At 33.7% G+C, this 21,381-nt stretch overlaps 1 pseudogene; it reads left to right on the top strand.

Moving 5' to 3' along the window:
- The first annotated feature begins 3,858 nt into the window (after positions 1-3,858).
- LOC132723186 (flavin-containing monooxygenase 5-like) lies at positions 3,859-20,995 on the top strand (annotated as a pseudogene).
- Positions 20,996-21,381: the final 386 nt, after the last annotated feature.

Consider the following 21,381-nt stretch of genomic DNA (forward strand, 5'->3'; position numbering starts at 1 on the left):
ACATGTAAACATCCGCAACAAGTAACAATACATATATGAAAAACACGTGAAGGAATACAGAGGGGTATCGCCTTGGAACGGCCAGTGGTAGTTAAACCACTGGGGAGTTTAAACCGGTTTTAGGCGCGCCAAACGTCACTCTTAGTCCAAATATGTTCCTGAATGACATGAAAGTGTAAATAAAATTTATCCCCGCCAAGTGAAATTCTAACAATGGTCATGGTTACATTAGGCGAAATAAATAAAACACATACAAAAATATGTAAATATGTAGAAAAAGGTACAGCCTAACGACCATTAACAAAGTACTCGATGCCTTAAAGGAAGGCAGAGAAACAAGAAAATCACCTACAAGGGCCCGACGAAGCAAGACAGAAGACGAACATTAAGACAATTCAGTCCCAAAGGGCTTTAAGAACTGTCTTATAAAATATTTTTGTAGAATTGCTACATTAACTGATAAAATTTTGTTGAATAACTGTTACATTAACTGATAAAATCTCGAATGTTTATTTCTCAATCGATTCAATATAAAGCATTTTTGCTTAAAGATTATCTTAACATTTAACAATAATTACTTTTTTACTTATTAAAACATTACAAAATTGTTCAATTGTATAAACCCCAAATGTAATTATTTCTTACCTGACATGTTTCGTATCCAATAAACTCTGTTGAAAGTGACAAAAAATCTGTTGAACGAAAATTTCTGAATAATTATTGTTTCTTAAGGCGTTTTCTCTTTTAAATAAGATATCAAAAGGTCGTGATATAGGGCAAACATAGACGTTAAGTGATTTCAAATTTTAAGAGTTTTATATAAAACAAAGTTTAATATGTAAAATTAATCTTTTTTTTAATATTATTTTATAAGAAAGGATGGGTTGTTGCATTCTGCATTTTAAGTTTACTTAGTCATACATTTTATATAATTCAAATGAATGACAACAAATATTTGAGTATAAGTGCATGTTTTTATTTCATAATGTGAACTCTTAACATGACATATTATATTACAATATACGAAACCGCCTTTTAGATTGTACTGGTAAAATGTCAAATGTCCGAATGATTTATAGTGTCTACATGTATTTGGGCGTGTATGTATTTCGTAACATTTTATGTGAATAGCTGTAAATAGTGGTCGAAAAGCCCAGTCTAGAAAGTTCGAATTTGGGAGTTGACCAGAACACTTATTTAGTAATAAAATATGAAACATCAGTGCGTTCTCTTGCTACTATACAACATTTTAAGTTAAAGCACCCGATAATTTAATCCAGGAAAACAAAGCGCTATTTTTAGCGATGCCGATAAACGAACACTTCCGCGCGTATCACATAAATAAATCTTTCTGTCGTGTATTGAAATTAATACATGTCCGACTGTTTAAGCGAGAAAATTTTCACTAAACTATTAACATCAGTGTTAAACAACAGGTTTACCGTGAACAAAATATCTCGAAATTAATAATGGAAATGCTTAATTAAGAATCATTTGATTTGCTTCAGACTTTTTTTGTAACTTCCCCGTGGTCCAGGGGTAACACTCTCGTTTAGGAAGTGAGAGGTCTGGGGTTCATAGGTCACGGCAACTTTTTTTCATTTTATTTTTTAAGTGTCTTTTTAGCGATTTTCACATTCTTTCTTAAGGAATTTGCCACGATATGCAAGTCGGGCTGTCATAAAAATGTACATAAATGTTTTCATAATGCAAGATATACCAATACATTTTTTCAAGTATCTTGGAATTATGCTTTCCCCAATATTTAACACAATGTCCTAAATCCCCAGTGAAAGAGTTTATAAACTTTAAAAATCCCCTTTTTTATTTGTCGTTCAGTGCAAACACATTCTCTTACCTCATATGCCGTTTTTTTCCTGGAATGGCATAACAATGCTACTTAGAAGATTGCATGATTATCGCCGTTTGGGCATATCTGGAAACCGTTTTTTTTAGTTTTTAAATTAGCAACAACAGCCATCGCAGTAACCTTTGGGACCCAGTGAGGTGTCTACATTGCTGCACACTAAGTTTCATTGAACTCATTCAAAATCCTAGTTATTGACCGGAAACCAAATTTTCAATATTAAGTGACATCCACCTTGACATTGACTTTAAATTGCCAAAACGCAATCCCAAGTGTGGTATCACCATTTTTGCAACATATCAATGAAATATCTCATTCCTAAGTCTTGGTGTTGATCAAAACATGTTTTTTATTTAAGTACCAATAACCATGACATTATCAAAGAATACCCAAAAGCAACCCGAAGAGAGGATTATACATAGGCTTGCTACATATAAAGTTTGATTAAGATAATTCAAATCTGAGCCAGAAACTATCCTATTTGACGCCCGTCTTCTCGCCCGAACACCTTACACCAATCAATTATCTTTCTGTAGCAAAGAAAAATCCTTGTAATGTCTTGTACTGATCCCTCATTCGATTTGTTGTCCACATTCAAGTAAATGCAAACAATGATAAAAGGGTGGCGATGGTATGCTGCCCAGAGTGTTATTAGAATGGAGTCTTATATGTGTATAAACTGTAACAAAATCGGATCAAAGCCGCTTGGTCTGTACTCTTACTCTATAAAAGTCAACACGATCGATCTATACTGAAAAATTGTTTATTTTTCCAAACGTGTATGCCGAACAGGAAAATAGGTTCAACTTGTCATCTAATGTTACAAGTTTGCTTCTTTAAAAAGAAACATGCAAGAGGTCTTTTTGCTGCTGTTGAAGATTTGTTTAATTTCAAAATATTTGGAAAAAAGACACAATGAATGGTTATAAATTACAATTATTTAACAAAATAAAATTTATTATATAAATTGAATATATAGTATTATAATGAAAGTTTGTTTTACACTTCATTTTTTTAATGTTTTTAAAGATTATATGCCGGAGAAATGGACTTTTTCTTGACGCATTAGGGATTCTTTTTCTACAAAAGGAACTAAATTAAAATAAATCATATGTATATTAAAAGTAGTATCAAAATAAAATTTTCTTGCAAAATTCAATAAGCAAATTTTCGGTTAACGTTTTGAAAGTATATGGAAATATTTCTTCTACATTTTCCAAAAGGGGCATAAAGTATGTGAATCAGACAATTTTAAGTCCAGGATTTACATAAAAATGTTTTATATCATTTGATTGGAATAAACAGAATATAAAGCTGCATGCCTCCAACCACAATATTTTAAGAAAATCAAACTTGTGTCAAATTTGTGCCATTTGCGCCCAAAAAAAAACCCGTTGCGTTACTTAGTCATGCCGGCTCAAAATTTTAAGGAGCAGCAAAATTTCGGTACACGGTTCACTCGGTAATATATAGTGCATGGTGTTATTGTAGCTATAATGTTCACTGTTACTATTGATCGGAAAATGAAATAGTAAAATGCTATTCAGAAAAAAATACTGTAATCGATTTATACAGTTTAAAAGATTAGTACAGAATGAAACATCCACGTAGCGCGCTAAGTTTAAGTTAAGTCGTATTTTAAAACGGAGCAAGCGCAAAACAAATTTTGTAGACTGCTCCTAATGGTTTTAAGCTGTAAATGAGATTCATTTACTACAATCAGATACGCAAAAATGGATGCCGCCAGCAATCAGTCTGAACACTGTGGAGAGGTCTGATGACCTCTCCAATAAACTTAAGTAATAACGCGTATAGATCTTTAAAGAAGTTAAGTACTTGTAGTATGGACCGAAATAAGAATCAACCACCTGTCTTCCCCACAAATAATCACTCATTTATGCTAAATTCTATACACCATTGGCGAAATAAGAGGCTGAGAAGGACAAAGATAAAATAACGTTATCAGTGTTTATTACCCCACATCAATCAACAGAACTTGACATAACTTGACTACATTGTGTGCTGGAGGGATTGTTTATTATCATTGTCTTATGGGCATATCATTTAGAAATATAAGACTAGTAAATAATGAAAAGTGTAGCAGTGATTGGGGCAGGTTGTAGTGGGTTAACAGCTATCAAATGCTGTCTTGACGAGGGACTTGAACCTGTACGTTTTGAGAGGGGTAACTATATCGGGGGATTATGGCATTACACGGAAGAAGTAGAGGAAGGTCAGGCATGTGTGATGAAAATTACGATGATCAATACATCAAAGGCGATGATGTGTTACAGTGATTTTCCTATCCCGGCGGATTTTCCGATCTACATGCATCATCAGCAAGTCGATAGATATTTCCATATGTACGCGGACAATTTTGGTCTAAGAAAGTACATAAACTTCAATACAGAGGTAAACATTAAAAATCACATTAACCACGAGAGCCAATTATTAAATACATATTTTTACTTAATGATTCACTCGCACTATATTACCAAAAGAGAGAAAAAACAGAATCCCCAAAGAAGCCTAAACACCGCAAAATCGAAAATGTTGCTGGCTCTGTTTGAATGAGCCTGTTCATGGACTGCTTACTATGACAAACTATACAACATGGGGTTTAAGAATAAAAATAATGTTTTTATTTTAGGGCCCCAACAAAAGGAGACGCAATTTATTATCCCGTCCAAATGATCTGTATGGGTCAGGGAACGATCCCATACTGACCTTACAATTTCTCTTTTGCATAAACGTATAGCAGAATTAAATATACATATTCATAATTGACAAGAATTCTTGATTTGAAAAAAGTTGTCGTACCCTTATTGATGGCACCTTTTTATTGGATAAAAATGAAGAAAAAATGATGATTTGGATTGTGAGTGTTTGCACCATGGTACATGAGTCGTTTATAACGTGAGAAAAAGATTTTATTGAATATGCCTACATAATCGCTTGTTAACGCTATTATTTGTTCAAGATCAATATGTGTTAAATTGTTTAAAGTTTGGGATCATTGATTTGAATTTACATTTGTATCTGTGGTATTTTCAAGTACAAGTATAAAGTGTATATTGTTGAATAATTTATTATAATGATTACACATAAAAGTAATGTTTTTGTTCATATTTGTCTCAAAGTTTTTGCTATTGATAAATTTAAACACTTCGTTCCAATACGGTTGTACACATGGACATTCCCGGAATAAGTGATCGATATCTTAAATGGCAGAGGAACAAAAACAACATAAAGTTGATTTGTAAAAAAGAATTTGTTGCAACATATCGATGGATAAACTTATATTGAAAATTTTGAAGTTCAGTGTATTGCAACATTAAAAGGTGAATTATTTATTGCTTTCCAATTTAAAGTTTTATCTCCCATTTTTGTTTAGCATTACTTTTTTATGGTGTTTATTTTTGGTCATTTGAGTCCTTGTGAGAAGTTTGTTTACGTTTTTTAAGTCTGTGTTTCTAACCCTAGTAAATATATCTTAAGTGTCGTTTTCTAAAGGTGCCGTGACAAGTCTTTTAGGGATTGATGCAATTATTTTACAATATTACAAATAATCATTTTTATTTTATTTTACATAAAACTGATTCCGATTTGTTCGAATGTTTTAAATTTATTTTCATTCGTGTTGTATATATCTAAAATATACAAAATATGTTTGGTTGTCCAAGAGGTGTTACATAATAGTTTACCCCCCATTATGTTTAATTTCTCTATTGTTCCAAATTATATGCTTTTTAATACTTCCCGTAGTATCTGTAAAGTTTATTTTACACCACACTTTTCATTTACGAATTGACTTTTTATTTTTAATCTCTATACATCTTGTTCTTTTACGTTACATTGAAATGAAAATAGTCCACCTTTTGACCCTAACTCGTTTTAGAATAATGTAATTGATCAACTTAAAGTGCAGGTTCTAGCCAGACAAATTTACTTCAACTCTATTCAGTCGGCATATCGGTAGTTATCGTTTCAATTTTGTCATTAAGTCAAACAATTGCAGGTGCTGTCTGTAAAACGAACCAAAACTTTCAACAGTGACGCAGTGATTATTGGCATTGGAAATTCTAACGGCGACGTTGCAACAGAACTAAGCGTGTAACATTGACATCTGCCAAACAAATTTCTTCATATTGAACTGAGATTAGCAGATAAAATGTGACTTAGTCTATTTTTATGAGATAATGCCGATTTCGTGAATGATGCATTGGAGCAACGCTAGTTACATCATAAAAACTTAAAAAGTACCTGTATGAAATAGTACCTGAATGAAAAAACCTTATTTTTTACTATTTTAACCCGAAAAGTTTCGCAAATGTCTTAGGTACATCAAATATCTAAACAATAAGATTTAAATGCGTTATAGTCATCATTTATACCAACGAAACACCAAGGTCACCTTACTTGTTCCGGTCATAGCATTGCATACTTTTGCATGATTCTAGCGTTTTTTTTCACATTCCTGCGTTACTGAATATACACAGTGTAATAAAAACACGCGCGCACACACAGAAAACACACGCACGCACGCACGCGCACACACAATAAAATACAATAAAAATATATTCCATATTCCCTATTTCAGGTTTATTTAAGTACAAGGTCAGGTTCTTGGATTCTCAATCGTGTAGCTGAGAAAGGGCTTCCTTTGGACATGGTTCAATTAACTCGCTTAAACACAAAGCTTTTGATGAATTTTCCAAATATGATTTCATCGCTCGCAGAGAAAAAACTTGACAAAAAATTCGATCATGAAAAGTATTGCCTTAAACCCAAACAAAGTCTGCTTTCTGCACACCCAACCATGAATGATGAGTTGCCAAATAGAATCATTTCTGGAGGTGTTATTGTAAAAGCCAATGTTGCAGAGTTCACAGAAACAGGGGCGATCTTTGAAGACGGTACAACAAATGATAATTTGGATGCTGTAGTTCTAGCAACGGGCTACATTTTTGGATTTCCATTCATTGATAAAAGTGTGATAGAAGTGAAAGCCAACAAAGTCAATCTATACAAGTACATGTTTCCACCCGACTTGCAAAAACATACGATGGCAATTATTGGTTGCCTCCAGCCGCTCGCTGCAATTATGCCCATGTGCGAAATGCAATGTCGTCTTGCTACAAGGGTGTTTAAGGTAAAATTGTCGACATTCTGATAGATCTCGACCGATTTGCTAGAAACTAATCTTGAGCATTAAATTATTTCGTAAAATGCCACAAACAAACCTGTTAGCACAATGTTATTAGCAATATCATAAACTCTTTTTGAAGTTCATGTAATTATAGAAATAAAAAGTTATAGAATTTAGATATTTTTTTCCAAACGGTATTTTGAAAATTTGAACTGATTCTTAAAATATTTTACTTTAAAGCAGAATGCCTCAACATTTATGCCGATGTTTATGAACACTTTGAAAACAGTTCATGTATCTAAAAGTAAAATATTGTGATAGTAAGTAAGAAAGCAACTAACAGGGCACTTTAAATTAGCCCTTTCTACATAAGTTGCACTGTAGAAATATGTTGATAAATACTGCAAAATGATTCAGTACTCACACATAGCATGGAATTATTACTTGAATCTTGAATCGTTTACTTTTCTTAAAATCTTAGTTCATCTTTCTCAAGTTTGATTTTCTTGAACCATTCTTTGGTCATCAGGATGCCGGCAGCTTTAAGATTGGGGAAGTACCGTTTTGTTTTGTTTGAAAAGGCAGGACATGATTTATTTAACATACAGAAAAAGAGTTAAATAATGTGTTCCTATATTGTGTGTTACCATACGTTTACTAACACAAATTAAATTTCCACTCAGTAAATATTTCCAGGGATTACAGACGTTGCCAGAAAGTAGCAAGACGTGGAAAGACATTAAAAGCAAGCAAGCCGCTATGAGTATGAGATACAAACAGTCTTTGAGACACACAATACAAGTGGATTATGTCCCTTACATGGATGAACTGGCTGAAATGGTTGGCTGTAAGCCTAACATAGGTAAGAGTAATGTATTAGTCTTACAGACAAAAATATCAAACACATGATAAATATTAAAATTGGTGCTTTTTTTAAAAGAATTAATGAAAATATAATTATATCTGCCTTTTTTATAGCTCCTAAATTCCTTATCATGTAGTCGGTTTCCGAGGTTTCTCTCTGCTGTAATTTTCTTTGCTGTGATTTTGAATTTTAGCCGTAAAGCTTCGCTAAAGGTTTTGTTTGGGGATGCGTTCATTTGATGCCACCCTTCTATGTTGATCTTTTGGTATTTGATATCTCATGTTAAAGCACGGACATAATTGCCTGTTGTACCTCGTTTTAACAAACACGTCAAAATACCATTATCTTATTAATATTTATATCTTAAATGCTGTAACGTCACTGGTCCTCAATTTTACAACAGAAACATTGACAGGCCAAACGACATTGTATATATAGGCAAACTATATGACAATAATATAATAAGCACCTTCAGACAAATCTGGGAGTGTGTCGCTGGTAAAAAATGACGTGACAATGCATTAGTATAATTTTGTCGCTGGCATGAATAACTTTAAAATGCACCAGGGTCTCTTCATAATAGAAACAATCGGTTTGAGTAGGATTCCAAAACTGTATCACCCTAAGTATATGTCGCCTGTTTTTATTTTATTTGTCTTTTGACAGCTTATTTGTTATATACGTGTATGTAGGCTTCTCTCACCTCTGATTTACCTTGATAACCGCCCAAATGAACATATCCTAGGATATTTCTAAATTCAGAGTTTTACCGTTTCACTTTTTGCTCGGGGGCAACGATATAAAATACTTCAAAATAGGAAATGTTTCCGCACAGGATAGTTAAGCACTATTTTTTATTAGATATGTTATTCCGCCTAAAAAATCTGATTAACTTTGTTTCAGTGAGGCTGCATGCCTATAATTGCTGGAACTCTGTCGTGGCCAGTTTTATTCTGTCATGAATAAAGAATGTCACCTCCTCTCCAACTATGATATATTTGTCTAGATTAAATATCATAACTTTTTCTCTAACCTTAGAAGTACAATTGAAAAGTTTTCACTGTGCTCAAAATTGGTCCTTCCGTATACTAAAACTGTATCAATTATTGAAATGACACCGATATAATCGTCATTTTATTCTTGAATAAATGTCTTCTGAATTATAAATTCCCATATAAAAATTATGTAAGGATATCGTCCAAATTGGTAAAATGTTGTCAGATAAGATGATTTCGTCTGTCCTGTCAAATTATTGGGCCACTGGCACCCCAATCATTTTGCGTCCGATAATTTGATAGCAACGTATTTCATTTTACGCATTTGGTAATTTTTCTATGAATAGTATTATTAAGTCCTTTGGGTTCAAGCAAACTCGTTATTGTTAAAATCGTTTCGAGAGTATCCTGTAGTTTTGCAAGAACTCGTATCGGTGGACATAGTTGATGCATTGCATGTTCATAACATGCAAAAAACATGTCCTAGAAAAGAAGCAAATGCCTATATATGAGCATTATATGCAGTAAATACAGTCTGGTTGTGAAATTCCCTAGTCTACTTAAGAGCAGAAATTGTTAAGGTGATAATCTAAAGGTTATTTGTTGTCTGCACACTTAGCAGAGTCGAGAAATTACTGTCTACTACACATGCATTTACCATGCGTGTATGTCTGGCTGCATGTTAAAACTTAAAGACAAAGACTTTTTTATAACTGGCAATTTGCCACAAGTGTACGATAGCAGCTGAGTGTATAAAAGGGCATTTTAAATTGCAAATGCGCATATTCAGCTAGTGATATTATAGTTGCTTGTCATACAGTTTTCACTTTGAAATTGACAAGGCAATTGACCTAAATAAAATAATATAAAAAGAATGAACCTTCTCCAACCTGTGAATTTAATTCGTGTTTGATCATAGTTAACGATTTAAATGTCCGTTTTGTGTAACAGTATGGTCATGTCCTCCATGCATACATTTCGGTTTCACATATATTTAAATAAATATGTGTCCAAAACTTATTACACTCTTCCTTTTCTGGACAATTTGGATATTCTATATATAATGTCACGCACGTGAAGCACTTGATTTGACTTTCTTGTTTACTTATGTCTTTCTGTTTTCACTTGTTCCTAACATGGTAGGCATCTACTTAATCTGTTTGTCTAAGCTTTGTGGGATCTGAATCTCCTGGTCCATATTAAGTGTTGCTCCTTCATTTATTTGTTTGTCTCTCTTTTTTCCCGCTTATCTCAAATGGGAGAGTTCCCAAGAAAGCCGGTTATGTGGATAAGCCGCCGAGAAATGACAAAAATTGTGATTAAATCGGCATAAAACCTAGAGAAAAATGAACAAACTAACAAAACATTAAAGGGGTTTTGCCGGACTTGCACCCGAACTATAGGCTGTCAAAGATCATGTCGTCCCTCTCATTAATTAATTTTACAGTATCTTGCTCTCAAATGCAACCATGTAATGAATGAATATACGATCCTCTAATGGTTAATTTAAAGCGGGCGCTTAAGTCTACTAATCAAAGTATTTTTTTCTGAATTGTTTTGCGTTCTTATCGGACATGTCTACCAATGTAGTAACCAACTAAAGCCGATGACAGCAGATATATTTGTTCTTCTAGCTCAGATTTACCTTTTAATGTTCCTGTACTCATTAATTGTGAATGTTTTTAAATTACTCGGTAGCTGCTGCAGGTAATGTGACTGACTTGAGTGTTATTATACATGCGTTTCAGTTGACAGTCTGGCAGTAAATTAATTAATATATTTTGATAATTTCACATTAAAATTATAAAATATATTTTACAGTATCCGGGCTATATTTAAATGTAGCAATATCGTCAGAAATATATTTTGTAGTAAGAAAAAAATGTGCTTAATTTCGAGAACATAAAAATTGCACATATAAAAAATGTAACACAATACGCTAAATTTTACAGAATTATTTTAACATGAATAATGTGACGTCATTTAAAGACGCCATAAATGAAACCGCAAATCGTTATGCAGCAAACATTTGTAAAACACGACTGAAAACTTCTAAAAAAGTATATTCTTAATAATGTTCTAATAAAATCCGTGAATAATAAATCAAAATCCATTTTAAATTTATTTTTGACACCATGTTATTTTCTTAATGGTTATGATATAATCAAGTAAACGATATAGCACAAACACGTGTTTACTCTACTAGATGTCAAATGTATTATCCATAAAAGCTTAACATGCAATGAGTGTTTATTATAACAGCTGACATTTTTACAAAGAACAATGCTAGTTTAACGCATATCAATATTTATTAGACGGCGCGTGCACGCGCCGTCTAGTAGATATGCATTTGTTCGTATAGCAATGGGGAAAATTTTAGACTTATTTTTGTGCATTTTTTTGTTTTAACAAAATCACATTGATTTCAAATTATCTAATACAAATAGCTTTTCTGATGTACAACATGTCACGGACCTTTAAGGGATTAAAATAAACGTTTAACTGAAGTGATAGTGTCATGTTTGAATATCATATTCTTTTTATAATTATCTAATTTTATCTACCTAATAAATAACGTGCCAATGAGCCAGTCTATAGTCGATTGTTCTAAAACTTAACCGTTGAGAGAGGTGACGACTGATGCAGTGTCACTCACTTTATTTGTTCTGCCTCTATTGAAGTTCGTCTCCGCCTTAAATTGTCGACAAATTTAATATGCTAGCATTTTTGGCAGATCATTGTATTCATAACTATTATTTGATATTACAGACATATTTTCGCTTTTTGTAAAATTCTCAAAATCATTAGAACATTATGCAATTCGCACGAATATTTCAATGGACATATTCTCGGCACATATTGTCATATGATACGGATAACAAATTAAATAAAATGTTTCAAAGTTGGTAATGTCATTTTAATACCATAAAAATGTACCTTTTTCTCAATTATTGTACATATCACGGATTTATATTACATATAAATCCGTGTACATATTTATTGTTTTTATCTCATATAGATAAAATGAAACATGCTATTGTTGTTGTTTTTTTCTAATTGTAACGATATCAAACATCTACTCCAAAACCGGGAGAGACCGGACAATAAACGTGTGGTACTATTCGCCGGTCACTAGTAAATCCCGGTCAAAATAGACCGGGAGAGACCGGTAATTACCGATAGGAGTGATAAATAGATATATCTATAAATAGATTTTTGGAATATTTAGGTCATCAACTGATCTTTCTAGGATACATGTACAACAATAACATACCATGATAACCCACTGTGTACTGCAAAAAAAACCCTAAGAGCGCGATTTATTGACGGAAAAGGTTATTTCATTTGAAATTCTCCAGTTCGCTATTCATTGTAACATATCGCGACATTTCATTCTTAGTTAATAATCAAGCACCCTCATACCGATCGGAATGATCGGGTTTTATTGTGACCGACTAAAAGGCTCGAGAAGTTGCTGTCGCCCTTTCACAAAATCTGATTTCATTCCATAAGGGCGCCGCGCTTCGGCGAGGACGCCAATCATAATTTAAACCGAAAGGAATGGCTTTGTCCTGAATTTAGTTAGTTTTCCATGTGTTATTTTTAATTGGCCGCTACCAGGCTTGTGGTTTACGCTACCAGTAAAGTGTTTAATTACTTATTTATTAACTTTAGCAATTTATTTGAATAATTGCTGATGTAGTACCCTTGCACATTGAAGTAAAAAATACCCATTAAAACAACCTGACTATAAAATCTGAGAAAACTTGGTTAAGAGAGTAAAACAGGTGATAGTCGAGAGAAAAGTCATACACACGATACAGGGGCGCTACAATATTTTTTTATCTTAAAATATCGACGTTTTTCATTTTTTTTTTGTATTTGGAAATAAATTTAACAAGAATATTTTTTTTGTTGATTTATGCTTTAGACCGTGCCTACAAAATTGGAGATATATTTTACAAGAATAATCTTTTTGTTGATTTATGCTTTAGACCGTAAAAAATACAAATATTAGAATAGATATAATTATATCACAAAAGAAGTACTGTTTTAGCCGATGTTCATGTCATCTTTATCTATATGGCTTGTCGGTTCAAGGCGTCTCTGTAGCCTACAGTGATAAAGGTCGCCGACTTCAAATCACTTGCACCCGACTGCTGTGGGTTCGAATCCCGTTAGGGACTTGGATTCTTTCAAGTGAAGAATCTATCGAGCTAGCTTACGAAACGTCAGTAGTTCCACTCAGAAGCACGATCCTCTACCAAACAACCTGAAAAGACACCATTTTTGCCTTACAGTTGTGTGACTTCAAATCCAACAAAATGCAAAAAATTGGTTTTAGATCTAATAACTGACTGGTTATTACGATAGAAATATATACGCAAACATACATGTATACACTTTTTAACCTTTTGACCAAAATATTACTGCAATGTACCATTAACTACAGCAATAAATGTACGTTCATAAACACTATAATGCATGTCTAGTACGAATGCGCGTCCGACCGTACGTTGAGTTTGTGTACGACTTAGTATTGTATGACTCATTCAGTAAAACCGACAAATGTAGGGTTGCAATACACTTCATTATGGGGTTTAACAGATTTTAAACACATTATATAAACAATCCCATAGTGTAAGAATGGTGAAATTCCCCACATCCACAAAGCTATCAATTGGATTTACTCCTTATCTTAAAGATCTTATAATTCATTTTATGGGGTGTTTTGTTATCATAAACATGATGCTCAAATGAAGATTTATCAATATTGTAAGTTCCAAAAATCATTATTTGTAAATATATTACCAAATTTACATTTTGTATAAATAAAGGGAGGTAATAAGAAATATATTTCCTATAAAGTCTAGCAAAATTTTCAATAAATGAATGCATATATTTTAATAATTACATATAATGCATTTAAACATATTAAGTACATATTTAACATATTCTTGGATGTTTGAAATTTGTTTTAGAAGAATAACTATATACATATACAATGTATAAAATTTCACTCAATTGTTGTTACATCCTTAATTACAACATACAGGATCTTTAAAATGTGATAAACCAGATATATAATGAGAGGACTGCTTAAACGGATTTGTTTGCGGCGGAATTATAAAAGCAAGAGATTAAACTTTTAGACAGCTTTAAACTTCCTGCAATTTCCCCTGGTTTAGGATGGCATGTTTCTATTGGGAATTCTGTTCAATCTGTCCAATAACAAGACCGCATTGTCCTCCAGCGTCTAAGTATTTTAAATCGTTGTCATTTTTGTTTTCTCTTAAAAAGCATTTTCATTGTAAAATACACATAAGTATATTATATAAGAAATTGAGTCGAGAATACGAGTAATACCATATTTTTTTTTGGTTCCCAGCGTGTATGCAGTCTGTATTAGCAGTTTGGAGAAGATAATCCCGACTTCAGATATCAGTCCGCTCATATAATGTCACTGGAATACGCAATTTTAAATACATTTGTATATGATTTAGGGCAAATGCCATTTACTATCATAACAATCCATTTGAAAATTAATGCTGATTAAATGATGGAAAGGATATAGGTATAGGAATATATATAGGTATCACATGACAACCATCATCTAACAGATCTCATCATTAACGCCGGATTCGAAATATATAACGTTGTCAAGTATAATTCAGTCACGGACATTGATAAGTTATGACTAGCCCGTCCAAAATTTAATGTTTCTTTTAAAATATCTGCCTAAGGGTGACATAGATTTACAACGTATAGCTTAGACTCTTTCGCAGTTTAATTCTGTATCTATTGACAAATGTAATGTGACAGCGCTACGCATTTTCGGGTACGAAAATGATAGTGACGAAACGTTTTTTTGTTGTTGTTTTTTTGAAGATGTAGAGTAACGTAACGTTCGTAAGTAGTTTTATACATATTGCTTTTCTTTCATCATTGATGACTAATTATAATTTATTAAATGTGTCAACAATCTCCATTCTACTATATCCACGCCCGTTTAACTCACAACGAGTGAAAAATGTCCATCGGTTAAAATGTTGTGAGCAACTTCCGTTCCTCGTTGTGAGCACCCATCTTTTACGTGTGACACGATAAACAAGGTGAGTTTTTCATAATTTTTTAAGATAATAGACATTTATATAAAAATATCGGAATGCAGTTAGCTAGCGATGTGTTTTCCGAGTATGCACATGTAAAGATATTGCCTTTTGGTGGACAATTTGATGGGAATACCGTGCAACGCAGTCACTCGGGGTTACTGGAAAACTGGAGACAACTTTTCTTTGGACCTAATTTAACATTAAAAAACGTCGATTCTGGTGACGTTTTGTGCATTCTAACATAAAACAGATGCCCACAAGTCTTCAGCGTAAATTATTATCTGAAAGTCTTCATAGAAACGAAGATATACCCCTTTTTGCTTTAATCCTCGTTGTGAGCACCATAACCTCGTTGTGAGCAAGACAAGCGCAGTGCGTGTATGGTTTCAATATGTAATTCAGATGGTGAAAATATAATTTTCAATCTATCAAAGCAATTTAAAAGTTTTTGCACAGCAGCATTTCTTTGCAAGACGTTGTGCATACCCCAAAGGGAGGCATATTAGTTTTGAACTGTCAGTCCGTCAATCTGTCCGAAAACTAAACATTGGCCATAACTTCCTTATTAGTAAACGGATTGGATTCATATTTGAACACAACATCCCTTAGCACAAGACCTTCCTACGGACCTGTATTTTTTACCTTGGCCCTGAATGGCCTTTACCTTGAAGGTCAAATTGTCCAAAAACTTAAAAATTGGTCATAACTTCCTTATTAGCATACGGATTCTACTCGTAATTTGAAACAACACCCCTTTAGGCAAAACCTTCAAACTGGTCTGGTTTTATTTTACCTTGTACCTTCTAGAACATCCAAAAACTTTAACATTGGTCATAACTTCTTTATTAGTAAGTGGAATTAATTCACATTGGCCATAACTTCTTTATAAGTAAGTGGAATTAGTTCATATTTGGACACAATGCCCCTTTGGACAAGACCTTCCAACTGACCTATATTTATTTCACATTGACCTTGAATGACCTTCACATTGAAGATCTAATTGTCCAAAAACAAATAATCTATCTGGTCCATAAATCAAAGGACAAAGCACCACTTCAGGTGCATTGTCAACTTACCGTGATAGTTCTTGTTTTACATAACTTGGTCAGTCTTCAGCTCAGGATAAACACATGTATGTGTGTATTACGAAAGACCGGTGGGGACATTTCAACTTCATGAATTCCCGATTTCATCTTCATGAATTCACAATTTAAACTTCGTGCATTACCGTTTTCAAAAAACGGAATTCACGAATTCACGATTCAGCTTCATGAATTCACGACTTCAACTTCACTAATTCACGATTCCAACTTCATGAATTCACGATTTCGACTTCATGAATTCACGATTTCAACTTCATAAATTCACGATTTCAACTTCATGAGTTCACGATTTCAACTTCACGAATTCAATTTCGTGAATTCATGATTTCAACTTCACGAATTCACGATTTCAACTTCACGAATTCACGATTTCAACTTCATGAAGTTGAAATCATGAATTCGTGAAGTTGAAATCGTGAATTCATGAAGTTGAAATCTTGAATTCATGAAGTTGAAATCGTGAGTTCTTGAAGTTGAAATCGAGAATTCATGAAGCTGAAATCAGGAATTCATGAAGTTGAAATGTCCCCACTGGTCTTTCGTAGTGTATCACACAGATTGTGAAATTGTTGAAATATTCATAAACTCCCCGTGATGTTCACTCGTGCCACACTAGAGTATACGAAATAAAATAGCTGATTTGCCTCCACTGATTAGTTCTTCTGTTAATCTGATGACTTGTGAATATGAAGAATAATTTTCAAAAAAGAAAAAGAAGTATTGCAAAGAAAAACTAAGTACAAAAACGTTTGGATTGCTTTTTTAGATTGAAAATTGTATTCTTGCCATTTGAATTATATATTAACACCAGACAATCACTGCGCTTGTCTTGCTCACAACGAGGTTATGGTGCTCACAACGAGGATTAAAGCAAAAAAGGGTGTATCTTCGTTTCTTTGAAGGCTTTCAGATTATAATTTACGCTGAAGACTTGTGGGCATCTGTTTTAGGTTAGAATGCACAAAACGTCACCAGAATCGACGTTTTCAATGTTAAATTAGGTCCAAAGAGAAGTTGTCTCCAGTTTTCCAGCTACCCCGAGTGACTGCGTTGCACGGTATTTCCATCAAATTGTCAACCAACAGGCAATATCTTTACATGTGCATACTCGGAAAACACATCGCTAGCTAACTGCATTTCGATATTTTTACATAAATGTCCGTAATCTTAAAAAATTATGAAAAACTCACCTTGTTTATCGTGTCACACGTCAAAGAAGGGTGCTCACAACGAGGAACGGAAGTTGCTCACAACATTTTAACCGATGGACATTTTTCACTCGTTGTGAGTTAAACGGGCGTGATATCGGTATGTACTAAACGGACGATTCATCCGTGTAATCACCGAAAAAGCTAAATCACTAAAAGGGCTAAAACATTGCAGTTCTTCGAAGTGTAAGGGAAAGGAACTAGAGACTGTTCTAATAGTCAATATACATAATGAAAATCAACTTATACATTGCTACCTCGGTTTCATACACTGACGGTATGTTTTCATATTTGGTAACTGTGGATTAATATAATGGAGTTCGGTTAAATAAGAAGGTGTTTTCAATTCATATATAGTCGAAGTGAACTTATATAATTATTATTATCCAAATGGTTAAATAAATTGAAAAAGAACAATATAAGACAGCCATGGCTTTCCATAGCTCTATTCAGTCGGCATAGTTATCGTTTCAATTTTATCATTTAGTCAAACAAATATGTCCAGGTGCTGTCTGTGAAACCAACCAAAACGTTTAACAGTGACGGGCAATGGGAAATCGCCATAATGACATCTGATAAAGAGGAGACCCGTGTGTTCGACGCTGTCCTTATCTGTACTAAACATCATGCTGAAAAAACATTCCAAATTTCCGAGCCTAGACACGTTCAAGGGCAAGGTCACTCATACACACGACTACAAAGATTATCATGGTTACGAAGACAAAAACGCTCTGATTATTGGTATTGGAAATTATGGCGGGGACGTTGCAACAGAACTAAGCCGAATATAGTCACAGGTTTGAAATGAATTCTGATCTTTATTTTTCTTAATTTTCGGCATTGCATTTTAAACTGGTCTTAGGTTCCGGGAGTAATGTACAGATGGTAAAGGGTGTAATTGTATAAACGAGATATTACTAACAGGGACACCAAAAGTGTGTACAGTATCAATGCCTACGGACTGTGAAACTGATGAATATATTTTTCCGTTTTAAGAGAGTATTTCTATCCATTATTTAGTTTTTAATATCATAAAACATTTCGAAAAGATTAGATTTCAAGAGCCCCTTAAAATAATGACCAGGCCACTCTTAGTCATACGGATGTTTTCAAACCCAAACACTAAAAACTTAAAACTTAAAAAGATCCATTAGCGATTTCTCTTGTTGTTTACCTGTAGTTCAATATAATAGATTGGGGCGCCCGTGGCCGGGTGGTTAAGGTCGTTGACTTCAAACCGTTTGCCCCTTACCGCTGTGGGTTCGAATCCCGACATTGACTTTGGATTTTGTCATGTGAGGAAGCTATCCAGCTAGCTTACGGAACGTCGGTGGTTCTACTCAGGTGCCCGTTTGTGCCTGAAATAATGCACGGAGAGGCACCCAAGGTCTTTCTCCACAAGTAAAGCTGGCACCCAATCAAACAAGCAAACAAACAAACAATATAATAGTTCTATAAAAGAAAACTCATTCATAATGGATTTTATTAAATCATATTTTAGGTTTATCTTAGTACAAGATCAGGTACATGGATTTTCCATCGTGTAGATGATTAAGGACTTTCTGGTGACATGATGCCTTCAACTCGCTTGAACACAAAGCTTTTAACGACTTTTCCAAATATGTAGATATCGTTCGCAGAAAAAAAAACTCAACAATAAATTTGATCATAAAAAATATTACCTGATACCTAAACATGGTCTGTTCTCTGCAAACCCAACCTTGAATGGTGAGTTGCCAAATAGAATCATTTCTGGAGGTGTAATTGTAAAAGCTAATGTTGCAGAGTTCACAGAAACTGGTGCGATCTTTGAAAACGGCACAACAATTGATAATTTGGATGCTGTAGTTATAGCAACAGGTTACATTTTTGGATTTCCATTCATTGACAAAAGTGTGATAGAGGTGAAATCCAACAAAGTCAATCTATTCAAGGACATATTTCCACCTGACTTGCAAAAACATACGATGGCAATCATCGATTGCTTCCAGCCACTTGGTGCAATTATGCCAATGAGCGAAATGCAATGTCGCCTTGCTACAAGGGTGTTTAAGGTAATAATTGTTGTTTTTTTTGTTATTTTTATTTTTTTATAGATTTAGGCCGATTTCTTCGATATTTCATCTCAGTCTCATACCGGTATTTCTATTACAAACCTGTTAGTTATTTGCAATTATAAAAAAGTATATTTAAAAAATTTAAATAGTTTATTTCCAAACATTTATTGAGGATTTGAGTTTATGATTATGCTTCCTTTTATGAATATTCAAGTTCTCTTTCGTTATGTTTGAAAGTGAAGTAAGAAGGGAATAAAGTTTTACAATTTGAAAGATCACTATGTTTGACCATATGTTTAGTACACGTTTTTAATAATGTGTCTTATATGATATCTTATAAGATAGTAGATATTTTCAGGGATTAAAGACGTTGCCAGAAAGTACCGAGATGTGGGAAGACATTAAAAGCAAGCAAGCGGCTATGTGTATGAGATACAAACAGTCTTTTAGACACACAATACAAGTGCATTACATCCCTAACATGGATGAACTGGCTGAAATGGCTGGCTGTAAGCCTAACGTCAGTAAGTGTAAAACATGAATCTAACAGACAAAAATATTAAACACTATATAAATATTAACCTTTAAGTAATTACTTAGTCAAAACTTGACTGAAAGTAATTGATAACAAAGTACATATTGTTTTTCGTTAATGTTCCAATGTTCCATATCATATTGTCGGACAGTTTTCGTATAGGATAAACTGTTTCTGACAGTTTAGAACAATAATCTGCCAAATATGTATTGATAATGAAAATGGAAAGATTTGTATGGCTAAAATTGTTGAAACTGTGTTTCATTCCGTCTCAGCTCAGTATATGACTAAAGTACGTTACCTCGTTGATACTTATGATACTTTTGTCTGGATTGAATTGCATAACAAAGATAGTTGTGACTACTTGTTAGTTTTCTAGGAAATATTGTGGGTGGATCGCCCGACGATATGAAACAAAGGAATATGTTATTAAATGAACGTTTGAAAAACGAATAGAAACACGCAAAGATTAAAAGGGTTTCGCAGGATTTGCATCCGAACCTCTTTACTTTGGGAATAGATGCATAAAAAAGGATTTAGCTTAGGTCTATTATGTACGGTGGCACAAAGGTGACATGTGTGTTATTTATTTATCTCGTGCCCACGAGATACTATGTCGTGGACACGAGTTACTAAGTCGTGGCCTTGAGATAGCCAAGTTGTGGCTCCCGTACACATTACTTTGTATATTTTCATTTCTTAAATTACGCGAACACTTCTTGCAGGATAGATGACTACCAATCCATTGATGGTGGTTTCCGTGTATTTCATGTTGAAAATAAATTTAGTATTGTAAAGCTACAGCTTAAATTTAATAAAAAACAATGCTAGTTTAACAGATATCAATATTTATTAAATTTTTATATATAAATTATTTTTGCTTATGTCCTTTTTTATTCCCAGGAAATCGTATTCTGACTGATCCAAAACTAGCGATGGAAGTTTTCTTTGGACCCTGCACCCCTTGTCAGTATCGATTAATGGGACCTGGGCATTGGAATGATGCACGGAATGCCATCATGCTAAATGGGAGCGTGTATACAAACCACCTCAGACAAGACCTTGTGCTAAAACTGAACGTTCTCTTTTTGTGTCGCACGTAGCTCAAAAAGTAATTGACCTAGAGTCATAAAACCTTACAGGAATGTTGATCGATCATGTATTTTTATTGTTAGTATCAATAACCATGACATTAACCATAGGATACCCAAAAGCAATCCGGAGCGAGGATTATACATAGACTTGCTACATACAAAGTTTGATTAAAATAAGCCAATCTGAACGTTAGTTATTGTCCAGAAAATATTCTGTTTGACGCCCGTCTTCTCCGAACACCTTACACCAATCAGTTGTCTTTTTGTAGCAAAATAAAGCCTTGTAATGTCTTGTACTGATCCCTCTTTCGATTTGTTGTCCACATTCAAGTAAATGCAAACAATGATAAAAGGGTGGCGATGGTATTCTGCCCAGATTGAAATTGGAATGGAGC

This window comes from Ruditapes philippinarum, unplaced genomic scaffold (genome assembly GCF_026571515.1).
Source record: "Ruditapes philippinarum isolate M1 unplaced genomic scaffold, ASM2657151v2 ctg360_1_1_1_1, whole genome shotgun sequence".
Taxonomy (NCBI): Eukaryota; Metazoa; Mollusca; class Bivalvia; order Venerida; family Veneridae; genus Ruditapes; species Ruditapes philippinarum.